The sequence below is a fragment of the Oryctolagus cuniculus genome, chromosome 4 (genome assembly GCF_964237555.1).
Source record: "Oryctolagus cuniculus chromosome 4, mOryCun1.1, whole genome shotgun sequence".
Classification (NCBI taxonomy): Eukaryota; Metazoa; Chordata; class Mammalia; order Lagomorpha; family Leporidae; genus Oryctolagus; species Oryctolagus cuniculus.
This window is the reverse complement of record NC_091435.1, coordinates 32,436,007-32,463,559: the sequence shown is the minus strand read 5'-3', so window position 1 is coordinate 32,463,559 and position 27,553 is coordinate 32,436,007. Positions and strand designations below refer to the sequence as shown.

General features: G+C 37.8%; 1 protein-coding gene across 6 annotated transcripts in view; it reads right to left on the bottom strand.

Annotated features, from left to right (window-relative positions):
• The window catches only part of LOC100347331 (RNA-binding motif protein, X-linked 2), a 177,775-nt gene continuing 150,222 nt past the window's right edge, over window positions 1-27,553 (bottom strand). For 4 of the 6 annotated variants that reach the window (XR_011387782.1, XR_011387783.1, XR_011387784.1 and 1 more), the window contains 2 exons: window positions 4,212-4,436; window positions 1-2,187 (listed from right to left, as the gene is read on the bottom strand). The gene's annotated coding sequence lies outside the window, so the exon portion shown is untranslated. The remainder of the gene's footprint in view (window positions 2,188-4,211; window positions 4,437-27,553) is intronic. The other 2 variants (XR_011387785.1, XM_051859456.2) reach the window with 1 other exon arrangement.

Here is a 27,553-nt window from a genome sequence, read left to right as displayed (position 1 = left end):
TTTTCCAATTTAATTTTTTTTCCCAAATCCTATGCCTTGTAGTAGCAATAAAACATCCGACATTCTTTTTCAAAAGGTCTTGACATGTTCGAAATTACTGCAGGATCCCCATTACCCCCAAGCCATTGCTAATTCAAAGAGGAGAACAGGTCCTGACAGCTACAACCAATGCCTCATTGCCTCCCTTAACAATCTTCCCTTCTCATATACTGAAAATCAGCCACCTTGTATCTATTCCCTTTGAAGGCCCAATTCTTTTCCCTTGCAAGTTGACAATTACTGTTCATTATGACAACTAGTTATGATATTGGTTATGATATTGTGCAAAGAGCATAAGCTTTGGATTGAAGCAGATCTGTATGTGAATTATATAACTTATTCTGAAGTCTCTGACAAGTCACTTCACTTCTCTGAATGTCAATTTCCACTTCCATTTAAAAAGTGATGACAGAATCTATCTTAAAGCCTTCTTATACAAATTTATAAAAAAATGCAGAAAATAAATTCCAGGAAAAATTCAGCAATTAAGGTATATACCAAGATCAGAAACTCAATTTTACTGTCTCATTCAACAGGAAAGAAAGAAGTATGTCATGATCACAATGCATCATAGCAAAAGCTAGAAAAGTCTGGATTTTATGCCTAGCATTGCATCTAAGGAACTCTGTAATAAAGTCACACTCAAATGATTTCAGCTTCTTTATCTACAAGAGTTATGATTAGTTCTTCTCAACACTTGCATGTAACAGAACAATAAAAGTGGACAGTACTTCAAGGCTCCACTAATCCTATCAAGATCCCAGGAGCTGGTATCACCACACAGCTGTAGCCATTCTGGGCATAGCAGTGTATCACTACACACCATTTGGGAAACTCTGGAGGATCTTTAGAGTTCCATGTATATGCTGTATATGTATATATACAAATATATACATATACTGTATATGCGGTATACTGTATATATCACAGTTCCATGATGCCCATGAAGGAGATTTCAGAACAGGTGTTAGAGTTGAGACAAGGAAACTCTTTCAAACTCCCTAGGGAAATCCACTTTCTATATCAAACAATATAGAGTGCTGCATGAAATTATTGTTCAGATAATTCTGAGACTATCCCCCACTAAATCCCCAGTTGGTAGTTCCTAAAGTTAGACTGAAATAAGAGAAATCGTATAGTCCTTCTCATTCTGAAGAAATAAGTTTTAGCTTATGCAGTAATCATATATTGTCTCAAGTTTATCACTACAATTTCTTTTTTTAAGATTTTTATTTATTTGAAAGACATGTTACAGAGAGAGGTAGAGCCAGAGAGAGAAAGAGGTCTTCTACCCACTGGTTCACTCCCCAAATGACCACTACGGCCAGAGCCGAGCTGATCTGAAGCCAAGAGCCAGGAGCTTCTTCCAGGTCTCCCACTCAGGTGCAGGGTCCCAAGGACTTGGACCATCTTCTCTTGCTTTCCCAGGCCATAGCAGAGAGCTGGATCAGAAGTGGAGCAGCCGGGACTCGAACCGGCACCCATATGGGATGCCAGTGCTGCAGGCTGGGGCTTTAACCCACTGCACCACAGTGTGGATCCCACTAAAATTTCATAAAGTACAGGAGTAAAGTTACGAATTTCAAAGAATGATAATTAGCATAGATTAACACAAAAATAACCATGTTTTTGGAGATGATTTACAGAAAGGATTATCATCACATCTAATACCCACTGAGACCAGATGCCATTTTCTTCTCATTTTGAAACATCTAGTGTTAAAGGAAGAGAGACCAGGAGAGGGAATGAGAGAAACTCCCACAATGTGTACATTTTGGTGACCCACAACAAGCATTTTACCTTTTCAGAGACCGCTTTTGAGAGAAAGTTTTGGAGAGCCATGTCTGCCTCATAAAGGTTTGCAGAAATATGTTTATTTTTTGAAATGCTGAAATTCTAAGCTTTGGTAGAGATCTGCCATGTTTCTTGCAAGCAAAACACAATTTGTCAAGGAATAAGGTTGTAAGAAGTTTAAGAGCTGTTTTAGAAAGTAGTAATCTGAAGATAGAGGAGAGAAAGGAAATGTTTCTTTAAAAGGGGTTTCCAAATAGTGACAGAGTTCACAAATGATATTCCTGTGCTTCATCTTCACCTGCCAAGTCCATGGCAGAAGACAGCAATCTCCGAGTTCTTCCATCTTCTAAATTCCTGTGGAAAATCAGAGTGAAACCTTGATAAATTAGAGGTTTACAGTATTTGATAAAACTAAATTTTAAAATGTATTTAATTTATAATAATGCATTATGACTACAAATGAAATGTCATTTTTATTAGTGTCCTTTAAGGTTTTAATTAATTTGGGGGGGAGGTGTGGCAAGAGAAAAGAGTTTATTTTAGGAGGCCAACATCTTAGGGAAAGTGATCTCTTGATCCAAAATGTGCTCCTCATTATTATTATTATTTTTTTTTACTTATTTGAAAGGCAAGACATTAGAGAGAGAGGGAAAGACAGACAAAGAGAAAGATTGTCCATCTACTGGTTCACTTGTCAAATGACCAGAACAGCCAGCTCTGTGCCAGGTTGAAGACAGGTGCCAGGAACTCCATCCAGATCCTTCACATGGGTGGTAGGACCCAATCACTTGGACCAACATCGGCTGCATTCTCAGATGCATTGACAGGTGCTAGATAGGAAGCAGAACATGAAGGCGTAGAACCAGCCCTCTAATAAATGCCTGCTTAAACCTCTGCACCATGAGGTCAGCCCATAAGGTTTTAATTTAACAGTTATAGACAAATCATACCAGACATGACTAGTGTCTTCTACCAAATTTCAACTAAAAAAAAACCCTTATCAATAGCTCCAGAGAATAGTCAATATAAGCCCTATGATGCCAATGACTAGAATACCACATTTCTTCCCACCCAAATGCTTTTCCCCTGGCAAGAATTTATGACACTGTGAAATGCACATCACTACTTTAGATACCATTCGGGGGTGGGATTTTGGCTCAGATGTTGGGACACATCTTGAGACACGGGTTTCTCACATTGGAGCCCCAGAGTTGAGTTTGAGTCTAGCCTCAGCTTCTTGCTAACGCAACCTGGGAGGCAGCAGGGGATGATTCAAGTATGCGGATCTCTGCATCCATGTAGGAGACCCAGATGGAGTTCTTAGCCTGGCTGTTGCCTGTCCCAGCCCTAGCTGTTGTGGGCATTAGGGGAGTAAATCAGCAGAAGGAAGATTCATTCTTTCTCTCCCCTCTCTCCTCTCCCTAATGTTTGTTTGAGAATGCTAACATAGTCAATATTTTTATGGAGTTCTCCAAACTAAATTACCAGTACATTGACATATTGATTCCTCCAGCTGCCAGGCAAACCCTTGAAGATCTAGGGATCCCAGACCTGCGTTCTCCGGCTGTGTAACCCGGCAGAGAACCACAAAAATACTAGCATTGTCTATGTGCGCTATGATGAGACCAAGACTGGACGCTATGGTGTTGGGATTCCAACCTCTGGAAAGCAAATGCTTGAAGAACTTACCAGCCTAAAAAGAATTAGATGTTTTTTTCTCCTAGATATTGAAATGGTAAAATCTCTTCAGGAAAGAACATCTTTGGCATTTTTTTATAAAATGAGATATAATTTAGACAAAGCAAACATACAGAATACTTCTATACATATATACACATATATATACATGTGTATATACACATGAATGGATGCATACATATATACACATATGAAGACATTTATATGCACACACATATATACATTCAGAGATCCACCAAGGATGTTAAGGCTACTTTGTGTCATCTCCATGCAGTACCTTCTCCATCTGTAACCCCAGGCAACCACTATTTTGACCTCTTTCATCTATATTAGTTTTACCTGTCTTCTAAATTTAATCTAAATGGTACCATGTAATATGTACTCTTTTTATTTGTCGTCTTTTCTTCAACATGATGTCAGTGAGATTCATCTGTTATAATTTATTCTTCATTATGTTGTGATATTTTCTTATGTAACCATTTGATAATAGTTTTTACACACGCTATCATTGACTGACAATGTGAGTTTTCCCCACTTCATTCTTTTTCAGATTGTTTCTATTTGCTAAGTAGACAGAGAGAGAGAGAGAGAGAGAAAGAGAGAGAGAGAATCTCTTCCATCCACTGGTTCACTCCCCAGGACAAGACAGTCTTCAACACGGGAGGCATGGGCCCACGTACTTGGATTGTCTTCCACTGCTTTTTCAGACTCATAAGCGAGGAACCAAGTGAGCAGCAGAGCCGCTGGGACTCCAACCTGGATGCCAGCACAGGTGACAGCTCAACTTGCTGCAGCACAACGTCGCCGTCCCCACCTCAGCCTTGATGAACAAACCCTCTGTATACTCCCATCTATGTATGTCTTCTGATGGCCACGCATACTCCTTTCTCTTGGTATACATGTAACTAAGAGCAGAAAAGGATGATTAGCTTTGGTAGATATTGCTAAACAGTTTTCTAAAGTTTTGCACCAGTTTACACTCCCATCAGCAATGAAGAATTCTAGTTACTTCATATAAGACTTATATGCCAATAATCTTTAATTTTATCTACTGAGGTACATGTGTTTTCATGGTGGTTTTGACAATATTGATCCACTTTTCATGTTTCTTAACCATTTTGACATGATAAAATATCTGTTTAAGACTTTCATTCTTGGCCAGCACTGTAGTACAGCGGGTTAACGCCCTGGCCTAAAGCACTGGCTTCCCACATTGGTGCCGGTTTTAGTCCCGGCTGTTCCACTTCTGATCCAGCTCTCAGCTATGGCCTGGGAAAGCGGAAGAAGATGGCCCAAGTCCTTGGGCCCCTGCACCCACGTGGGAGACCCAGAGGAAGCTTCTGGCTCCTGGCTTCAGATTGGTGCAGCTCTGGCCATTGCAGCCAACTGGGGAGTGAACCATTGGATGAAAGAACTCCCTCTCTCTCTCTCCTCTCTCTCTGCCTCTCCTTCTCTCTCTGTGTAACTCTGACTTTCAAATAAATAAATAAATCTTAAAAAAGACTTTCATTCATTTATATTTGAATTTTCTGCCTGCTTCTTTGATTTGTAGGAGTTCTTTACATTCTGCTGATGAGTAATTTGATAAATACAAATATATTACCTAAATTATTTACCAACCTGTGGCTTTATTTGTAATTCTCCTAAGGATATCACTTTATGAGCAGAAATTCTCTAACATCCCATTTATTAACCTTTTTTATGGCCAGTGAATTTGTGTCTTAGTTAAGAAATCTACATATTTTAAAGCAATGAATATATTCTCTATGTTTTAACAGAATGATCAATGTAAGTTTTGTATTTTTTGTACTTGAATCCATTCAAATTTATTCCTCTGTTTAGTTTGAGGTAGGAGTGTAGATTCTTTTTAGATTTTTCTTGCTACATCCTATTAAGTGCAATTTTTTGAGAAGGCCATTGATTCCATTTTAAAGGGTAGGGACAGTCTTATATCTGTGCATCATTTTAGTGTAGATGTATTTCTATCATTATGCCAATATTATATTTTCTTAATTGCTGTAGTTTTACAGCAAGTTTACCTACCTGGTACTGAAAGTATAACAGCTTTACTCTTTTCCTTAATTTTGTTTTGGCTATCTTAGGTCCTACAGTACACCGTTTTATAGCATTAAATTAATAATCCAGAGAGAAGTGTAAGTTTTTTGGCTGCTGACTAGCTATGACCTTGTGAAAAACATTTAACCTCTCTTTCTCTGCTCCCTCATTTGTAAAATGTGCAGAGCTTGGATTAGGCAATCCCGAAGATTTTTTACATTTGTGATTTTTTGGCCTAATTCATACAGTAAGGGAAGGCAAGTAACATTTATAAATAAAACACAGGAAACATCTCTTGGAGGGATGATGACAACACACAGCCAAATTTTGTCTCCACAAATGTTTCACATTTAAAATAATGCATTTTGAAATTGGGTTTAGAGACCAATTGTTTAATATAACACCAACAGTATTACAAATTAATTAAGTTCCTATAATTTGCCTCTTTACAAGTGACAAAACAAAATGCATTGCTTTTATTGGAAGCAAAATTTGTATAAATTGGAAGAATTGGTTCACATGTATTTCTCTGACACTAGAACTAGAATTTAAATCTTTAAATCCTGGCACTACTCAAGCTTTCTAAAAATTATCTCAGGGCTCGGCGCCGTGCCTTGGCTGGTAGTGGGCACCAGTTAGAGCCTTGTGTCGCCACTGATCCACTTCCTGTCCAACTCTCTGCTAACATGTCTGGGAAAGCAATGGAAGGTGGCCCAAGTGGTTGGGCTCCACACCCATGTTAGAGTCCCTGAAGTAGCACCTGGCTTCTGGCTTTGGCCTGGCCCAGCCCTGGTCATTGTGGCCATTTGAGTGGAACAGTGGGTGGAAGATATCTTTGTCTCTGTCTCTGCTTTAATCTCTCTCTCTCTCGCTCTGTAACTTTGCCTTTTAAATATATAATTAAATCTTTTTTAAAAAATCTTAAACCTATAATACATCCTCTCCATTTTACTGAACTAGCACCACAATTTGATATTGAAGAACTCTTAGATTGAGTGTGTCAGTTGTATGTGTTATCTCATTTGAGAGCCACTACATTTGTAGTCTCCCTCTTTTTTTTTATTATGAGGAAATCATGATTATTAAAATTAGTTAATATCCTCAGTATCACTTTCATTATCTGGGTCTCTTCTTCCCTCAGGGAAATAGGAACCACTAAAAATTGGCCTTTACAACAGCAATGGAAAACAGTATGGAGATTGGAGACTCCTCAGAAAGCTGCAAATGAAACTACTATATGACTCAGCTACCCCATTTCTGGGAATGTATCCAAAGGGAATAGAAATGAAAGAGACACCTACACTCCCATGTTTACAGCACCTCAACTCACAATAGCAAAAATAGGAGATCAACATAGATGTCCTTCAGCTGACTACTAGATAAAGAAAATATGATATATATACATCATGGAATATTACTCAGCCATAAAAAGAATAAAATACTGACATATTTAACAAAATGGACTAGAGATCACTATACTAAGTGAAATAAGCCAGAGCTAGAAAGAAAACCTCATGTTTTTTTCTTATCTGTGGAAAACTTAATATATCAACAGTATAAAAATTGTTTCAATATCATATCATTTGGTAAATGGCTATAAAAATTGTTTCACTGAATTGTATCATGTATGTGACAATATACCCTTCTTTCCCCCACATTATGATAAATGCTATCACTTACCTTGTAATATTAATATTAATGTAATATTAATTAATATTTTTAGAAAAAAATACATATGTATATAATATCCACACATAAAGTAAATGAGGCAAAATGTCAAATAATTATTGAATCTTTAAATGATAACTATCAAAAATTAGCTTAGATGGCATAGCAGCCATTAGGGACAGGGAGAGGTCTTTCAAGGCAGAGCTGGACAAAGGAGTTATTATTAGCAACAACAAGAGGTACTAGAGCTAGAATTGACTATGAGAGAATTAACACATTCCATTCAAAGTATAGGGTAAGAAATCCAAGATGCATGTCAAATCTACAAGAGTAAAAAATAGGGATATAAGACATAGCACAGCACAATTTGAAACTAAGGGGTGAGACAGAAAAGGGGAGGAAATAAAGCAATAGAAAAGGGGAAAAGTGAACGAACATTTACAAGATGCAAACATTCAGAAATAAATGGGTAAGTTACAAGGTATACATGAGAGAGATATCAAAAACTTATTTTGAGATAGGAAACATTGGTCCTGGGGAAAATGTTAGTATTATTTTAAAGAATCAGGTTAGTCAGAAGAAAAAAAAAGGCCTGGCGAATACATATTGAGACGGATTTTCGACAAAAGATAATCAACAATGTCCAATAGGTAACTGAAAATGTACGGAGCTTAGCAGCCTACAAAATGTGTGACATACTTTATCTTTCTACCCAAAATAATGAAGTAATGAAGAAATGGAGTTTGAGAGTTTTGTGACTTGCCCAAAGTGACACAATTAATGGGTTGAAGATCCAAAATTTCAACTCAGGTTTCCTATAATAAAATCCATTACTCATTTTATTACATCATACTGTCTCTCATTTAAGAGTGAGTAAATCCACAAAAGCAACAATTAAAAAAAAACAGATAATATGATTGTATTTGGGCTGCAAATATGACAATGCCTTATGCTAATGGGCATAGCTGTAGGTGACAAATGAAATTTATCAAATACAAGTTGACCTTCCCGTTCATCAAAGATATTTTTTTCACTTATTCCAGAGTGACTTGCTTGCTGCAATTTGCCTGCTGGTATGGACATAGAAGACAGCATCACCTGCTTGCTGAAAAAAAATATAAATGTGCTGGAAGCTGTTAAGTGGATTACAACTTTGTGCCACAAAGTAATATGAATAGCATAGACAAAAATTTTATCTCAGTCAAATGTGTTTCTAAAAGCTCATAAAAAGAAAAGAACACATTTAGAAAGCTTTCCAAAGTAGAAGATGCAAAGAAATTGCATACAAAGTAAAAATTTGAAAATTTGCCAAATACTTGGAAGAAGGTGCTGAGCAAAGAAAAAACTTGAACATGAAAAAACAAAAGCAAAAAAAAAATACAAAAAAACCCACTATGCACTTTGCTGTTTTCCAGAATACTCTGGAAGTTAAGAACATATATAAAAAAATGATGCATTAGTGATCTATTGCTGCTTAACTGGCACTTTATTTTCCCCAAATTCTATCAGTGAGAGGAAGTCAAACTGTAAGGTAAAATTCAAGTACTGGGAAACAGCTGCCACCTTTTGAAGAAACAAGCTGAAAAGCCCCAACGCAATGGATGTAGACACAGATGACAAGAACGCCTGCAGCCATTTGGTTACCAGTACGTCACAACCTGTATTTGGTGGTTTCACCTTAGACAGTTAACCTCTGCTGGCTTCAGTTTCTTCATTCCTAAAATCAAATTTAGGAGCAGTTTTCCCCCACTTCTCTACTTCTAAGAGAATACAGAGCTCTTCTAAGGCAATATTTTCCAAAACTGTTTTTAAGGCCAATTAGAAGACTTCTAGGAATCTCCAGGAAAAAAATCTACAAGCAAAGTGACACTACGTAGTTGCTTGGTTAAGCATAAAGCCACTTACTGGAAAGCAAAAATTGCACATGAATAAAAAAATAGAACAGGAAGATGTAATAAAACCACACAATGTTAAACAACCGAAGTTTAAAATGATTGAAAATCTCCAGTTTTGCCATTCAACATCACTAATGTAAGTCATGTGGACAGAAACACTATATGCTGGAAACTAAACTGGCAACTTCATTTAAACTTTTAAACCCAGCTTGGCATTGGATCATAACCAATACTCCACGTTATTGATTTGTTTTCATCAATAATTCAGGTAGTGAAAGTGTCCAATATTAGAATTACTTGGATTGACTGTTAGCATAGTTTAAATTAAGTGGTTAATTGCTTCTTCTACTATTTCACTTAGACCATAAAGATTAAACTGCTTCTGTGAAACACAAACTTTAGCAAAGCAAATATTAAGCGAAGGAAATCAGTCAACCAGGCCTACAGTGCTTCCTCTTTCAATACCTAGAAAATGTGCATACTTTTAGTAAAAGTCCCAACTGCAAGAGAGGACTGAATGTTTCAATTTTCTCAGACTGTTGAGGAAACATGGCTAAAAGAGAAAGTGCAATTGCCCACAAATAAAAACAGGCTATCTTTGAATGCAAAAAAAAAAAAATATTTTCCATTGGTTTAATTTGCAAATATCCGTATGTATTTCTTTTCTACAGGATACATGGTGGAAATGTCAAAGTACTGGCATCTGGAGATTCATTAGATTAGATCTTGCCTAGTGTAAAGCATGCTCAAGAAGTTAACCCTAACCGCCCCATTTTTCACTAAGAAAGAACATGTCTGAATTTAGCATGAATTGAAACTTACAATGCTCTGCAGTCAGGCAAAAAAAAAAAAAAAAAAAAAAAAAAAGAGGAAATGCTCATATCTAAATGGAGCTATCACTGTAAGAAAACCATTTCCTTGATATCTGCATGTTCATCATCTTAACTCTCAGGCCCCCAGACAGCTGTCTCTCGGACTTCAGGAAATCAGACACCAGAAAAGAAGATCTGAAAAACTGAAACCTTCCAGCCTGTGCCCTGCAGCCAAAGGCCCAGCACAGCTATATTTAGGAAGAAAAACCACTAGAGTGATCGCTGTGTACAGCTTAGGTCGAATTTAGAGAATTTAATAAGTAAATACAAAGAAGTAACAACCTACTGCATTAAGTCCAACAGCATTCATTGACTCTCTCTCCCTCCACCCCTTTCTCACTCTGCATTTCAAAAGAATTTTTCAAAAGTAACAACAAACACAATTTATGTGACATTAACAATGGGAAACTGTAAAACAAACAATGTGAAAAGTTTATCTTCCAAACTTCACATTGCTTCCAAAAATAGTTGAAAATGAGTAGTACAAGCTTCAGAGGCCCATTTCCCAAATCGATTTCCCCTCTTTCCTCACTCCCTATTCTTGGTTATATGTATCACCTTCTTTTTCTGTGGCACATGGCGGAAGACCCAGGATCACAAGTACAACAAACACTGACTTTCTTCAGGCACCTGGGTATTTACAAACACTAGAAAGCAACACTAAGAAATAACATATAGTATATTCTCTTAAATCAGCTTCCTGATTCCTTCATCTATTCATGTGTCTAGCATGTGAAGAGCTTCTCTTTAATTTGACAAAAAATGAGGTGAAACTTCTTGCAATGTTCATGAACCCCTCCCCCTACTTCTTCTAGAACAAAGACCTTATTTGTTCTAGCCCTGCAGACTATACATCAGCTCAAGCCCTCCCTACCTTTAAAAAAAGAATCTGAATTTAAGCCTCCTTCCATTGAGTATGTCTTTTTTAAAGATCAGTGTATTTATATTTAATTATTTTAAAGTCAGAGTGATAGAAGGAGAGAGAGAGAGAGTGAAAAGGAGATCTTCCATCTGCAGGTTCACTTCCCAAATGGTTGGAACGACCAGGGGTGGGCCAGACTGAAGCCAAGTGCCAAGAACTCCATCTGGGTCTCCTATGTGTATGGCAAGAACTCAATTACAAGAACCATCATCTGCTGCCTCTCAGGCACATTTCCAGGAAGCTGAATCAGAAACAGAGGCGGAATTCCATCCCAGCCACTCCAATGTGGGATATGGAATCTCAAGTGGCAGCTTAACCTACTGTGCACAATTCCTGTGCCAATCCTCACTCTAGTTTCCTTTCCCTGACAACACAAAGACTTGTTCATTATCTCTTAGTCACCGCATGTGTTATTCAATGTGTTCTAATCAGAGTTTTGTCCCCATCATCCATTGGAAAGCAATTTGTGGAAGATTATTAATGATTAGTTTTCTAATCCAAAAGACTCATTGCAGACGTCATCTTTCTCGAGCTCTTAGGACATTTGAGTACTCATGTGTCCTCCCTGTGTTGCTCCCTCCCTTGGATGGATAACTTTTTCTTGGTCCTCTATTGTCTCTTTAACTGTTTCCTCCCGGTCCTCCCTACGGCCTTAATTCTACCACTCCCTATCTCCTGCCCTCGTATTCCCCCAGCACCTCCATTACTCTCCATCTCCACTCTTGTGCATCCTAGTGCCCTAGTTCAGTCTTGGAAGTCTTTCCTTGGGCTCTGGCAATTCTCCTTACTGGTCTTCCTACTCTGGTTATCTTTCACTCCCACTTCATATGGCCCCTCACAGTCAAGGTGATCTCTCAAAATATGATGGAACTGATTTTTTTAAATATTAATTTTATTTTACTTGACTCAAACAGGCTCCTATATGGGATGCCGGGGCTGCAGGTAGAGGCTTTACCTGCTATGTCACAATGCAGGCCCCCATGTTATGATCTTGATAGGAGCTCTTGAATTGGAAATTTGGGAGGCTTTTGTCTTATAATCTAAATCACAAAGTGTGTCCCATGTGTCTATACCTAAAGGTAGTTGTACAGGTACACTGAATCAATACTAACTTCAAGGAGAATAATATGTAACTGTGCTACAGAATTAAGAAGGAAATTCCACTAAATATTTCCATAGAAATTGTCCTTGGAAAACTGACAATCATCCTTGATTCTTTCCATTTTCCTTAAAGAGAGAAACCTGCAAAATGTGTATCAAATAGAAGTTAAACACACATGATAGAGGCATGCATTTTGCCTGCTGGTTAAGCAACTGACCAACACTCCACATCTGAGTGCCTGGGTTCAAGACCTATCTCTGGCTTCTGATTCATTTCCTACTAATGTGGACCCTGGCAGGCAGCGGTGATGAATCAGGTATTTGGGTGACTGCCACCCGTGAAGAAAACAAATTGAGTTCTGGCTCCCAGCTTCAAATGAACTTTCGTGGCTGTTGTGGGCATTTGAGGAGTGAACCAGAAGATGACAATACTGTCTCTCTCTGTTTTTCTCTCCCATCTAACTGTGTGTTCTGTCTCCCTCTTGATCTCAAAGAAACAAATTTAAAGACAAATTATTGATAAGGCAATAGTGCATTAAATATGTAACATTGGAGTCCTTCTTAATATTTAAAATTATCAGTACTGAGTAAAAAGGGATTTTTAAAAACTTTCCAGCTATTAAAGTTGACCATTCATGATTTTCTGCAAAGATAGTAATAAGTTTATAGTCTTACTAACCTGGATGCTACTCTTCTTATTAATGGAAAGAAGGAAGAAAGGAAGGAAAGGAGGAAGAGAACACAGTGAGGAAGGGGAGTGGAAGGGGAGAGAGAGAGAGAATCCACTCATAAATGCAGCAAGGGCATTTGGTGATATAGACAAAATGCAAAAGCACCACAGGCTGACTTAGTGGAACCCTAGGCCTCTGACCTACCTGAGGCCTCAGCCTGCACTACACTGAGCTCACATCTTGTGGTGCCTTGAAGTCAGTTAGATTCATACTTCCTCTTTCCCAAACCACTTCAGTTGTCAGCCACATATAATTAATCATAACTTACTAGGAATGCTATACCCATGCCAGGACTCAAATCTGAAGGCAGCATCCCTCCTGCCTCCCTTTCAGTGACCATACTTCTGCAATGGCTTCCCAGGCTCTCTGCACACACGACTCTCTTAAGCACCAACAGACTCCTCCCCATGCTGATAGAACTAAATATGCCCCTGCCCACAATGAGGTTACTGCTTCTCCTTTATCCAAAGTACCAGATGTTAGTCTATGATCAGACCTGAAAGCTTCCTGAAACCTGTACTTATTTGATTATTTCTGTGTAAATATGTATTTCTCTTGGTAGGAGATGTATTATGTCCTTCGAAACATGTCTGGAACACTTTCAACGTAAACACTTTGAAGGCAGACCAAAGACTTTCGTGTGGAGTCCAAGATGCTTCATGATCTATCCCCAGATGACCTGTGCCATCCTAGTGTCACCATCTGCCTGGAATACTTAATGCCCATCCAAACCAAACTCCCTTTGGTTTTCTGAATGCGCTAATTCTCTATTTTTTCTCTGCTTTTGCAATGGTGCTACTTTTTCTGAAGGACTCTGGCCTCTCTACCTCCAATCACTATTTAACTGCAATTCCACCTTTCAAAAATCAACTTACAGGTCAGTTTCTCTGTGAAATCTTCTCTGCGACTCCTACACTGGTGTGTACCTTTCTTCTATGTTGTCATGGTACCTGGGTATACCTGTATCACACCACTTACCAAATATGGCAGATATCTACAGAGTGTTCCACAACTGGAGAGTTTCAGAATGCAGAATTTGTATTTTGTGTTGGCAAGCTCAGAGCCCAGCAGTACCTGACATGAGTAGGTTCACAACCAGAGTTTGATGAGTGAAAGAACAGAGTCAGCTGAGCAAGAGGACAGACAGCTTAGATGGAAACAGAGAGCTTTGGGGCCAAGTTCAATACGTGGAAATCGTCCCCAGGGTAATAATTAATACCAATAATTTGGCAGAGCAGGTTGCTGGGCATGTACCCCTTTATAAATAGAAGTGATAAAAATAAGAATAATACTTAGGTATGCTCAGAGTGAGGTAGGCATTAGGCCCAGCAGTTAAGACCCCAGTTAGGATACCAAAGTCCCATATCAGAGTATTTGAATTTCATATCAAGTTCCAGCTCCTGACTCTGTCTCCCTGCTAACACAGACCCTGGAAGGGGACAGTGCTGGTCCAAGAGATTGGGTTCTTGCCACCCATGTGGGAGATCTGGGCTGAGTTCCTAGCTCCTGACTCCACTCCCCATCACAGTCTAGGACCATTGCTGGAATTTGAAGAATGAAACAACAGATGGCATCTCTCTCTTTCTCCTTCTCTCTGCCTCGAAATGAGGCAAAAAATAGATTCTTTGGGCAATCATATGGACAGAGGCTGAGAACTGTCTGCTTAGAGCAAAAGGAATTTGAAATAAGGAAGTGATGTCCAGGGCATAACCACATGTTACCTAAGTAGTTCAGCTGCGTTTGTGTAGTAAAGAAATTAACAACTGAAACCAACCCTGAAGAAAATTATTTTCACAATTTTAAGTGGTTAAAAATAACCATTTAGGGGCGGCACTGTGGCATATGGGGTACAGTCACCACCTGAGGCAACAACATTCCATAGGGTGACTGTTCGAGTTCCAGCTGCTCCACTTCCAATCCAGCTCCCTGTTAATGTGCCTGGGAAAGCAGCAGAAGATTGCCCAAGTACTTAGGCCCCTGTACCCATGTGGGGAATGAGAACAAAAACTATATGCTTATCTGCACAGATGCAATGAAAGCATTTGATAAAATACAACATCCTTTTACAATGAAAACCTTAAGCAAATTGGGTATAGAAAGAAGATTCCTCAACAAAACCAAGGCAATTTATGATACACCTACAGCTAGCCTCCTATTGAGTGGGAAAAGCAGGAAGCATTCCCCCTAAGATCCAGAACCAGACAAGCACGTTCAGTCTCACCATTGCTTTTTAATATATTCCTGAAAGTTTTAGCCAGAGCCATTAGGCAAGAAAAAGAAATCAAAGGGATACAAATTGGGAAGGAGAGGAAGTCAAACTATCCCTCTTTGCAGATGACATGATTCTATATATTAGGGGATCCAAAAGACTCCACTACTGAGACTACTCCACTAAAGAGACTACTGGAACTCACAGAAGAGTTTAGTAACTAGCAGGATACAAAATCAATGCACAAAAATCAACAGCTTTTGTATACACAGACAATGCCATGACTGAGAAAGAACTAATAAGATCAATCCTATTCATAATAGCTACAGAAAAAATCAAATACCTTGGAAAAATTGAACCAAGGATGTCAAAGATCTCCATGTTGAGAATTACAAAACATTAAGGAAAGAAACAGAAGAAGATATAAAAAATGGAAAATCTTCCATGTTCATGAATTGGAAGAATCAACATCATCAAAATGTCTATACTACCAAAAGCAATTTACATATTCAATGTGATCTCAATCAAAATATTAATGACATTCTTCTCAGATCTAGAAAATGATGCTAAAATTCATATGGAACCACAAGAGACCCTGAATAACTAAAGCAACTTTAAACAACAAAAACAAAACCGGAAGCAACACAAAACCAGATTTCAAGACATACTGCAGGGCTATTACTGGCATAAAAACAGATCTGTAGACCAACAAAACAGAATAAAAACTCCAGAAACCAATCCACACATCTACAAACAACTTAACTTTGACAAAGGAGCTAAAATCAATCCCTGGAGCAAGGACAGTCTCTTCAACAAATGGTGCTGGAAAAACTGGAACTCTGCATGCAGAGGTATGAAACTAGACAACTACCTTTCACAGTGCACATAAATCCATACAAAATGGATCAAAAACCTAAATATATGACCTAATATCAGCAAATTACTAGAGAACATTGGGGAAACTCTGCAAAACACTGGCACAGGCAAAGGCTTCTTGGAAAAAACCCCAGAAGCAGGATAATCAAAGCCAAACTTGATAAATGGGATTAATTCAAGCTGAGAAACTTCTGCACTGCAAAAGAAACACTCAGCAAAGTGAGGAGGCAACTGACAGAATGGGAGAAAATATTTGCAAACTACACACTGATAAAGGGTAAATATCCAGAATCTATAAAGAAATTAAGAAATTCAACAACAAAGGCTGGCGCCGCAGCTCACTTGGCTAATCCTCCACCTGTGGCGCTGGTACCCCAGGTTCTAGTTCCAGTTGGAGTGCCGGATTCTGTCTGGTTGCTGCTCTTCCAGTCCAGCTCTCTGCTGTGGCCCGGGAAGGCAGTGGAGGATGGCCCAAGTCCTTGGGCCCTGCACCTGCATGGGAGACCAGGAGGAAGCACCTAGCTTCTGGCTTTGGATCGGCGCAGTGCACTGGCTGTAGCAGCCATTTGTGGGGTGAACCAATGGAAGGAAGACTTTTCTCTCTGTCTCTCTCTCTCTCTTTCACTGTCTAACTCTGCCTATCAAAAAAAAAAAAGAAAGAAAGAAAGAAAAAAAGAAATTCAACAACAGCAAAACAAATAATCCAGTTAAGAAATGGGCAAAGGACTTGAATAGGCATTTTTCAAAGAGAAAATTCAAATGGCCAACAAATGTTCAGGATCACTAGCCATCAGGGAAATGCAAATCAAAACCACAATGAGGTTTCACCTCACCCAAGTTAGAATGGCTCTCATACAGAAATCAACAAACAAGAAATGCTGTTGATGATGTAGGGATTCCACTGTTGCCAGGAATGTAAACTAGCGATAACTGTGGAATACAGTATGGTGATATCTCAGAAATCTGAATATAGACCCACCATATGATCCAGCCATCCCACATCCGGGAATTTACTCAAACCAAAAATAAATCAGTATATTAAAGAGTTACCTGCACCCTCATGTTCATTGCAGCTCAATTCACAACAGCAAAGATAAAGCATCAACTTAAATGTTTATCAGTTGTTGACTGGATGAAGAAATTATGGTATATATACACTATGGAGTACTAAACAGCTGTAAAAAAATGAAATCCTGTCTTTTGCAACAAAATGTATGCAACTGAAAACTGTTATATTTAGTGAAATAAGCCAGTTCCAAAAAGATAGACAGCATATGTTTTCCCTGATCCAAAGTACTAATAGAGTACCTGAAATATTGGCGTGAAATAGGCATTTTGAGATTTGATAATTGCTTACAGACCTTGTCTCTCCTGTTGAGGCACAGTGTTTCTTTTATTCATACTATTTGTTGAAATATTACCTAGTATAGGGTTAATTTATGATCATTAAGTACACTGAAAGTAGATCTTTGTAAAAATTAAGAGTAGGAATGGGTAAGGGAGGAGGAAGAAGGGCTGGAGTGTGGGCAAGAGGGAGGGCAGAGTGGGAAGTATCACTATGTTTCTAAAATTGTATATATGAAATATATGAAACTTATATAATTTAAATTTTTAAAAAATCAACAGAATAGAAATATCTGATTGTACTATTTTTTAAAAAATGAGATTAAAGTAAAGTAGATTTTGAATATCCTAACCTTTTGGGTTATTCATAAGGGACTGCCATAAAGATTCAAAATGCTTTGCAAATATCCCTGGTGCCAGACTGATGCTTCTTCCAAAACAGCACCCAATGGTTGGATTTTGGAGGCTAACATGTATTTTGGATGCTTTATAAATAACTATGATCTGTTTCTACTTCACCTGATTTATCCAGAGCACTTCACAAAGAACATAATTGAATGTCCCACATTTCCCTCCACCTCTTTTCCTGACCTTCTGTACAGATAACCAGAGCAATGGTCGAGAACACAAGTTGTGGAACCAGACTGTCTGGCTTACTATGGCAGTAACCGTGGGAAGGGTGTTTGCATTACTTGCCTCACTAGTCTAAAGAGCATAATAATAATTCCTCTTGAGTTTGTTACAAGAGTAAGTAGAATTGCAGTAAAGTGAAGCTCTCAGCTCAGTTCCTGGAACATTAGAAGCTGTGTACGTACATGATAAATAAACAGCTCAGCAATGAGTAGGTAAAGTGAAGCATTGGATAAGCTGCTCCTTCATAGTGAACAAAGCAAAATTTGTGGGATTCCCACCATGTGCCTTAAACACATTTGTGCATGCCTGTGGTAGTGCCAGCAATGACACAGTGAGAACAGCTCTCATTATGGTCTCCACCCATAAACAAGTTAAAAGAATCACAGAAAAGCCAGAGGATGTGTTCACATAGCCTGTGCCAAGTCAGAGGCAGAGCTCAGCAGACTCAAGACCAGTGCTCTGACTGCACTCTAGTTCTAATGGTACTACACAGATCCCCTCTGCTCCATCATTCATGAGCAACTCATCTGAGCTGCCTCCTGCTGCAATTTCTCTGCATACCACAAGAAGACCTCCATTCCCATCCTGAACGGCAATGCACAGAAAACTCAATAACGCTAGAGAGGGCTGGAAAGATTAGAGCTCTAATACCTTGCCCTTTATTTTCACAAATAAGGAGACTAAGAGAGTTCAAGAAACATGTGCAAAGCCACATCCTTATTTAGTTCCAGAGTCACAGTGCAAGCCAATTTCTCCTATCAGCTCAGCACTCTACATTACATCCATGCCATTAGAGCAGTTTTGGTAGAAGAACAGAAGGAGGCCATGAAGCCAGGCACCCTTGAAGAAATGTCAGGGAGATGGTAAAGGCAAAGAAAAGAGAAGCTGGGGCCCCAAAGACACAGCTGCCTTTCAGTTCTTTGTAAACATTTCAAATTGGTTCAGGCAAATAACTTAAAATGCGCTCTGACTGCAACATCTAAGAGAATGGATTAACGATGTTTTCAATGATAATTTTGGTTAACTTTAATTGATAATAAAGCGCATTTCTAGTTTAAGAAGTTTAAAGTAACCTACTTGAAAATTCAATCTTCAAGTTTAACAGTTTACATAACTCAACAGGAGTAAATAATGGTGAATTACTTTGGTGTCATAATTTGCCTTTGGGAGTTCTTGAAGTGGGTCTGTTTTATTTATTTGTGTATTTCAGCATCTAGCACAACATGCAGCACTCAGTAAGTAGTTTTGATTTACTATTTTAGTGTACATCAGTGGCCCTCGAACTTTACTGAACATGAGAAATCACTCAGGAGAGCTTGTTAAGGAGGCAGATTCCTGGTAGAGCTCCCATAAGGGGGTTCATCCCACAGGCCTGTGGGGCATTTTTAACAATCTCCTCCTCATTCTGTGAGAGGTGGTCTTATGTAACATTCAAATTCGAAATATAAATAATAAGCTCATATTAATTGTCATTTTTCTCCTTTTTTTAAAAAAAGATTTACTTATTTATTTGAAAGGCAGTTAGAGAGAGAGAGAGAGAATCTTCCATCTGCTAGTTCAGTCCTCAAATGGCCACAATAGCCAGAGCTGGGCCAGGCTGAGACCAAGAGCCAGGAACTCTCTCTTGTTTTCCCACATACATGGCAGAACCCCAGGCATTTGGGCTGCCTTCTGCTGCCTTCCAGGTGCATTAGCAGGGAACTGGATCAGAAAAGGAACAATTGGGACTCAAAGTGTCTCTCATGTGGGATGCTGGTGTCACAGGTAGCACCTTAAACCACTGAGCCACAACACCAGCCTCCCTTCTTTATTTCACCTAAACTGTGCTCTACCTCCAAAGGCCTCACCAAGCTGTGTTATACATGCTCTCTAACTCACATGCCACAGAATTTCATCAGCATCATTTTTTTCTTCACTGAAAACTGTAATAAAACTTATAAGCAGTATTCTCATGACACCAAACTTAATTCTGTGTCCTTCTGAATTATTGCTTATTACTGTTATTGGGAATTGATTGGAGAGAGTGGTTCACAGCAACATTGAAGGGCTAATGTTGACATTTTCAGCACAATGGAAGATTTTCAGTCTCCTGGATTAGACTTGGTTAATATACTGTAATCTATCCTTTTGCTGGTTTCCAAGTATTTTAAATTAATATCATGATCTGAGAGCTGGGCTCACATTGTAAGGAATAGGGTGATGGCAGAGCAATTATATGACTGATATTAGTCTTTGAGGGCAAGCTTCCATAAAAAAGTTGTGTGGGGTCAAAATAAAAAAAAAAATGGGACATTCTGAAAAGAAGTGATACAGCACATACAAACATACCCACATTCAGGTCTAAATTCTTCATCTTCAGAGGTCTACATGGTGCCAATGCTTTGCACACAGCGCTTTTTCGGTTTGTTCATTTTGTTTTGTTTATGCCAGTAGATGTAGCTGCCACAAGAAGTGACAAGATCCTAGCTTGGACTGAAGAAAATCTCAGGTTTATACAGAAAATGTTATCATTTACCATTTGTTCCTCCTTCATAAATATTTCTTAATGAAAATATATTTAGTGGTTTAATTATCATCAGTAAGTAATTAAGAGACTGGATACACAGCAAGGACCATACTAGGTATGAGACAATATAAACTGATCAATAGAAAAGTGATATTTCAGATAATGCTATAAACAAAGTAACACACTGGCCACTGCCAAGGATGTGAATAAGTAAGACGCTAACATTATGTGCATAAACATAGAGTCAGAGCTCTTTTGGGTGCATGGGAAGGCCCGGGAGTTGTGATATACTACTTTCCTTCCTTCCTAGACTTTCTACAACATGGCCTGACACGCTTGAGTCTGTCTACTGTGTGTTTCTGGGAGACAATCCTGTTGTTATTTCAAAGAAGCATGGTAAGATCTGAGATAGAAACCTAAAGAAATAGAAAGTAAGAAAGATGAGTTTGAGCACAAAGTAACATAATCTGCCCAAACTTGAAGAAGATCAAAGGAGCATGGTAAGTAAATGAAACCAACTATGAACTGACAATGGTAAGCGTAGGCTCATGATAAAGACAAAAAAAAAAGATTATAGGGATGCTGTTCCTTGGGAATTTAGAAACTGTGGGTGATGGTGAAGAAAACAAGACAAATGCAGGTGACTTTAAAAAATATATACCAAACAGACACACATAGCAGGAGACAGCTACAAAAAGATAGAAATTAAATGATATTTCATTGCAGTAAGTGGCCCAATTTAATGAAAAAGAATGAAGAAGCTGTTTTACATGATGCCACAAGAAAATCTTAAAGTTAGAAAGTAAGTAAAACAGGATGGTAAATAGTTTATGTCCAGCTACAAAAGGGAAGAGAGAGCAACATTAAAAAAAAATCGGAATAGAAAGGTACAAGATGGACATTGAGAGTATTTTATGTTGATGCAAATTAAAACTAAGAGTACATTTATAATTATTTATAGACAATGACATAATCAAAAGGATGATTGCAGAATATTATTCCTTGTACTTACAATTGGAGAAAGAAAAGGGGAAAAAATATGTGTGGATCTGCTGACTTTTTAAACTCATTTTAAAACATCTATGGAAGATAAACTTACATCTAAACTTAAAAGAAGTTCACAACACTTCCTCAGAAGCCCAGGTGGTCTTGGCAGGAAAAGTGAGGACACATCTACACCAGACCACATCGCCTGATTAAAAAAAAAAAAAAAAAAACCTCTTCTTCCATGAAAACAAATAACGTGTTCCACTCCTGCCAAGGTCATTCTGCATATACAGATGGCTTAGGTGGCTCAGTGTAGTTAACTCCTTTGGCAGAGGAACACAAATTTCCATCACATCCTTCCCTGCTCACTGATACCTGGCCCCCAGCCTTGCTTGAGCCTGACACATTAGAAAAACAGTGCTGTTTGTGAATTGGGTGCTCTGACCCTAATGTCTTCTGTAACAAGTAGTAGTGACAACAGGAAGAAGATGAAGATAATTCGGCATTGTTTGGAAGTGAGGATGAAGCTCCTCTTCTCTGTCTCATTTGCCAAAGTTACATGCTTAGGAAAACTGTCAACACAGCTCCTCTTGGCTAGGATTCACTCCAGTGTTTATAATTTCTCTGAAGACCCATTGAGCAACCTGGCCTGAGTTTGAATTTGTGCAAAAAAGCCTCTAACCAGGTGAGGTGCACATTGTTTCCAGCTCATTAGAGACGTTCTGGACAACTTCTCTAATAAGGTTTGACGTCTGACTACCACTGCACATGTGTCTTCCTCTACCATGTCACCCCCCCTACTCCTCCCCTCTGCTTCCTCTGCTTTTACTCATTTTTGTGAGTGAATTATCTGATCCTATGCCTTGTAGAACTCTGCTCCCATTTGATTAATCTGTCTCATCAACCCTCTTTCCTGAGTCCTCTGATTAAATCTGGTCTTCTCCCTCCCCTCTTGGTAATACATGGGCCCTTTTAGCAGCTATTAATTATTGAAGAGAATGCTACTTTCCATTGTGCCCACCTTAGTCACTTCAGTTTTCTGTTGACCATGTGTCTTCAACAATTAAAAATTATTGAACCCAATTAAGAAAGGCTTTCAAACCCCAAGTCTAAAAATCTATATGAGATATTCCTTTTCTGTTACATTACTGAACTTGCCACATTAGCAGAGGAAATAGATGCGCAATGTCTCACCAAAACACGCATCGGCATTCTATTCTAAATAGCATATGGAACTCACCAACAGATTGAGGAAATGTGATTTAAATCGAATCAGTAGCAGGTGGCTTAAAAAAATTTCTAGGGGTCATTCCCAAGGAGCAGTTTTACTAATGGGTGTTTCTGATTCAAGTAGTCAGTGTTCTGATGGGAGACTAGATTTGCTAGTCCTTTATCCCATGTTAATTTTTTGCTTTAACAGTCCAGTTAGTGGATTGTTGAAAAGTGATACAATAAATTGACCAGTTGTTTAGATCAAAATGATCGAAACTAATCAGACTGATTTTTCAGATTTGAGTGAATCAGCTGGAAGTTAGGTCATCGTATAGATGGTCTTTGTTGAATCCTGCTCTCTAATTAATTTTCTGAATGTGATGAATTAGCTGAAACCAGCTAAAATAAGACATGACCTTTATAAGCTGAAATAGCCTGTGGGTCTAAATAGGATGAAGTAATAATATAGTGCCAGGTGCTGCTCACATCAATTAGCTAAGAAAAAAATAAAATATCCAGAGAAAGCTAGACTCATTTACTGAAGCCAGACAGGCATCTGAGGTCAGAACTGACCCCACTTTAAACCTGGCATAATAACTTAGAGAAGCATGGTTCTTAGGTGTATTAATAGAAGAACAGCATGTCTGGAAACATGAAGCAATTTTCATTAACAATTGCCAAGCAGGGATGATACTCAGCTAGTAAGCACCCAGATGCACACAGGCAAAATGGCTCATTTCAACTGATCAGTGCCCTTCGATGTTAAGTATTTCAGATTTCGTGATGTTGTGATCATGAGCAACATTAGTGTGATAAGAGGGTATGATTTTGATGTTGATTAAAGGGGAAGAATGGTCACTGTAAAGTTTGCTAAAGATATGGATCATAGTCTTGCCTTTAATTAGGGTCTAGTCAATTATTAAGGCCAACTCCTCTCTAGTCCTTTGTGCCAATGCAGAGAGATTAAGTGACATAGACTATCACTTCTTTTTTTTTTTTTTTTAGACTATCACTTCTAGCACTAAAATTACCACTCTAAAGAAACTTATATCTGGATTTCTCAAACTGAATGATTTTATATCTAAATTAAAATATAAAATTAAGTATACAGGATCCATATAAGACTTGTGCCTTAAAAAGCCTGGTTCCCAGGTATTTATTACTATCAAATTTTTACATTACCACTAACTGTATATGTGTGTGTGAACTTCATGCCTTCCTATAACCGTAGACATGTAAATGAATAAAATTAAAATGAGACCTCATCATTTAGCAATACAACACATGTCTTAGGGATACTGATGTGAATATGCAATTTAACTTTCCTTTTTTTAATTCAGTAGTTATTTCTATTCCATTAAAGAGGTTTGTGTGTTTGGACATAGGAAAGGGTGGATGTATCAAAGGAAAAGAGGAAAAGAAACTGCCTGAAGTTAAATTTACAGAAAAAAAAAAAACCCTCTATTTGCTTTTGATTGCTCACATGATCATCCTATGTAATACACTGACCATACCACATGCAATTAAAAGGGAGAACATGGAGTACTGATGCCAACATAGATCACAAATCGTCAGAAATGTTTCCACAAATGCCATGCCACACATTATCGTTAGAGTAGACTAGTTTAAAGTATGTCAATTGTGTCTTTTAAAATAAGAGAAAAATTGCCTGTGCAATCTTCCTGGTTCGAAGATTTCTTGGGCATTTTCTGTGTAATGCCTCAGAGGTGTGTTGATTAAACCAGGCTTATTAGGCTAATTGCCTTTTTTATAAGCATTTACTTTAGTATAAGAACTGAAGAGTGAAGTCAATACAGAGGAAAATTATATAGTAAAAATTCAGCAAGCTGATTCTCCTGAGTTTATTCATCCATTACATAACACATGCACAAAAGCATGTGATGAGGAACACCAAGTAGAAAGAAACAAAATCCATTCAGGCTAGTAAGAATGCAAATTTCTTTGAGATTCTTTTCTTTTTAAGATTAGAAGAGGTGACAGAGAGGAGGGATAAGATATTTTCTATTTAAGAATGAGGAAGAACTGAACATGGGGGATTTATTTAACAAGAAAAGTCACATTATTGAGATTACACATCTCTTTCTCAAGGTGCTCCTGGGAGATAATGGCTCTCATACCTATAATTCAGTGGAGGCATTGGCTTTGTCTGGTAACATAAAAATGGATCTGAGGATAGAAGTTAACACCTTCATTTCTACATAGCTCATAATGATTTTAAGAATATCTTTAGAACATATTTGTTCTTCTATATTACTGTCATTTCTAAAACTTTCTTTTAACTATTATATTGTATAATTTCTTAAAAGAATAGTCAATTTTAAGACATTTGAAAGGTAGAAAGTATCAAATATGTATTTTATGAATGAGTAAATTACAGTATCATTCTCACTGATAAGTACAGTCAAGGCAGGAAGATATGAAAAGGTATTGTGAAATGGTCAAGATAACTTGAAATATGACTCTTCATTTGTATAGGTATAATATCTATGTTTTCTTAAAATAAATTTTAAAATAAGGAAACATTGTTTTAGCATTCATTTTGATCATTCTCTATATGTTCATCCTAGGGAAAATGAGTAAAAAGGAATAAACATTGAGCTTACTCATATAATCACTGAATAAACCATGACTTCATCAGCAAAATTACCCTTTCCACTCTAAATTAACCCATCACAGTCTCTTTTCAGTCTTATGATTATAACCAAGTTTTAAACTCCTCATTTGATCTCTCCATGGGCAAGGTCCAGAGTTATAAATTCTTTTTGCCCCAGACTCTAGCACCTGACACCTCAAGCTCGATACAGTGTGGCATCTGCCCCAGGTATTCTAGCTTGCCTTGAACTAGCCCATGTTGCCACACTGAACATGTTTGTTCAAAGTCTACCCTTTTGTCGGAACTCAAGTCTTACTTCCAAAAGCTCCCCAGATTTCTAGAGCCCAAGAAGGAGGTTTCTCCTAAATTCACAGTAATGTTGTTTCTAAGCATTACACATTTACCTTGCTTTTTGACATCTATCAAATTGTATTATATACTGTTGCATAAGTTTACATCTCAATTTGGTAAGTATTAGTCTAGTAATGGTAATTAGCACAGATTCTCTTTTTAATCATTTTCATTAACAAATATTTTAAATTTTACATGAAATTTTCATTATCATTATTATTCTCACTCTACATATAAGCAAATGTGGTACAAGTGTTAAATTACTTTCCTGAGACTATATGAATACCATAAGCCAGATCAGAATTCTATCATATGTATATAGAAGGCAGATAGCATTGTTATATCAGACATTAAAAAATGTTTTTCTGATTGATTTATTTTAAGCACTAAACTTAAAACTGTCCACATTATCATAAGTTGTGTTTCATGGCATCAATCAAAACTAAAATTTAATGTTTGTTTTAGAGGACAATGAGTAGGTTGGTACTAAAACAATGCAACCAGTAATGATAAAATATAACTGCTTAGAAAGAGAACAAACACTTGCATGGATGACTTATCATGTATACACACTTTAGACATAAACATTGACTTAGATCAAGACAATTTCTCTTTGAAATTATAAAGAATAGGTGAGAAGACCTGTTAAGATAAATATAATGCAAGAATATTATGGTATTCTCTCCAGAATTCAAGGGTAAAATTTGTGCACATTCAAAAAAATGTAGTTGATAAATATGGTTATGAAATGGCATAATAATGAAAATACACAAGAACTAGAAGACCATGGGCATGTACCAATCCAAATGGAAAAAGAAAGAATTCAGGATGAATACTAACCATGAACAACCAGCCTGGCCCTCCTCGTGCACACTGGCTGTGAACCTGTCTTGGTTATGAACTATGGATTAGCTAAAATTCTTATTGAACAAATGCCTCTCAGCCCTCAACCTGGTTTTTTGCCAGTCTACTATGATTTTCCTATCTCTGGAATCATCAGACCCTGCACCCACACCACTTAGAACATCATGATTCATTTAGCCAATGTTTATGGATTACCTACTCTATGATATGTACTTTGTAACTCCATAGGCAAAGACAAATTAGACACCAGTCTTGAGAGGGTGGGCACAACTTTGCGGACTTTTCACCAAAGGTTATACCTGGCTTGGAGCAATTTTAGGAGATGTTTCACCACGTTTCAAAGGATAAAAACAACATACATAGCTAAGAACTCTGAGTTGAGTTCTTTCCAAAAGCAGAACCTAGGGTACAACTGTCTGTGCTTGATCAATAGGTATTATAGACTATTTTTATCCTTCCAAAATTCCTATATGAAATCTAATCCCCTATATGATGGTAATGGTAGGGGGAACTTTGTGACATAATTAGGTCATACTCTGTTTGTTCCATGCCAAGGAAAAGACAGCAGTCTGCCACATGCAACACCCAAGAGGGCTCTCACAAAAACATGACCATGCTGATATCCTACCCTCAGACTTCTCCCTTCTAGAACTGTGAGAAATACATCATTGTTGTTTAAGATACCAAGTCTATTGTATTTTGTGATAGCATCCTGTACTAAGACAAAGGGCATCTTTGGGTGACCAGCTAGAGAGTCAAAACCAGTAATCTGCCAATAAATTCTCCTGTCCTTTTAGATACATTAGGAAAATTGATTTCTATTACCTGCAAACAAAAACATATGACTAAAACATGGCAGTGGGCATGCATGCTTGAGATATGTATTTTTTGGGAACTTCAACCATAAAAGTGGTGAGTGGAGAGGTAATATGGTAAAAGAAGACACCCAACAGGCTGCATTGTCCCACCAGCTACTATAATGGGTGACCAGCCATATCTATTGGTTGTTAGTCAAGGGTTATCCCTGCCACAGATTCCCAGGAGCAGGCCTCTAACAAACAAGCTAGTGTTACTATTGAGAAATTTCTAATGAAATGTAAAAAAATTCAAGAGGAAATTGACACTCTGAAAATTTCTACTGCAGTCTTTAATTTTTATGAAAGTTAAAGACTTTATATAATT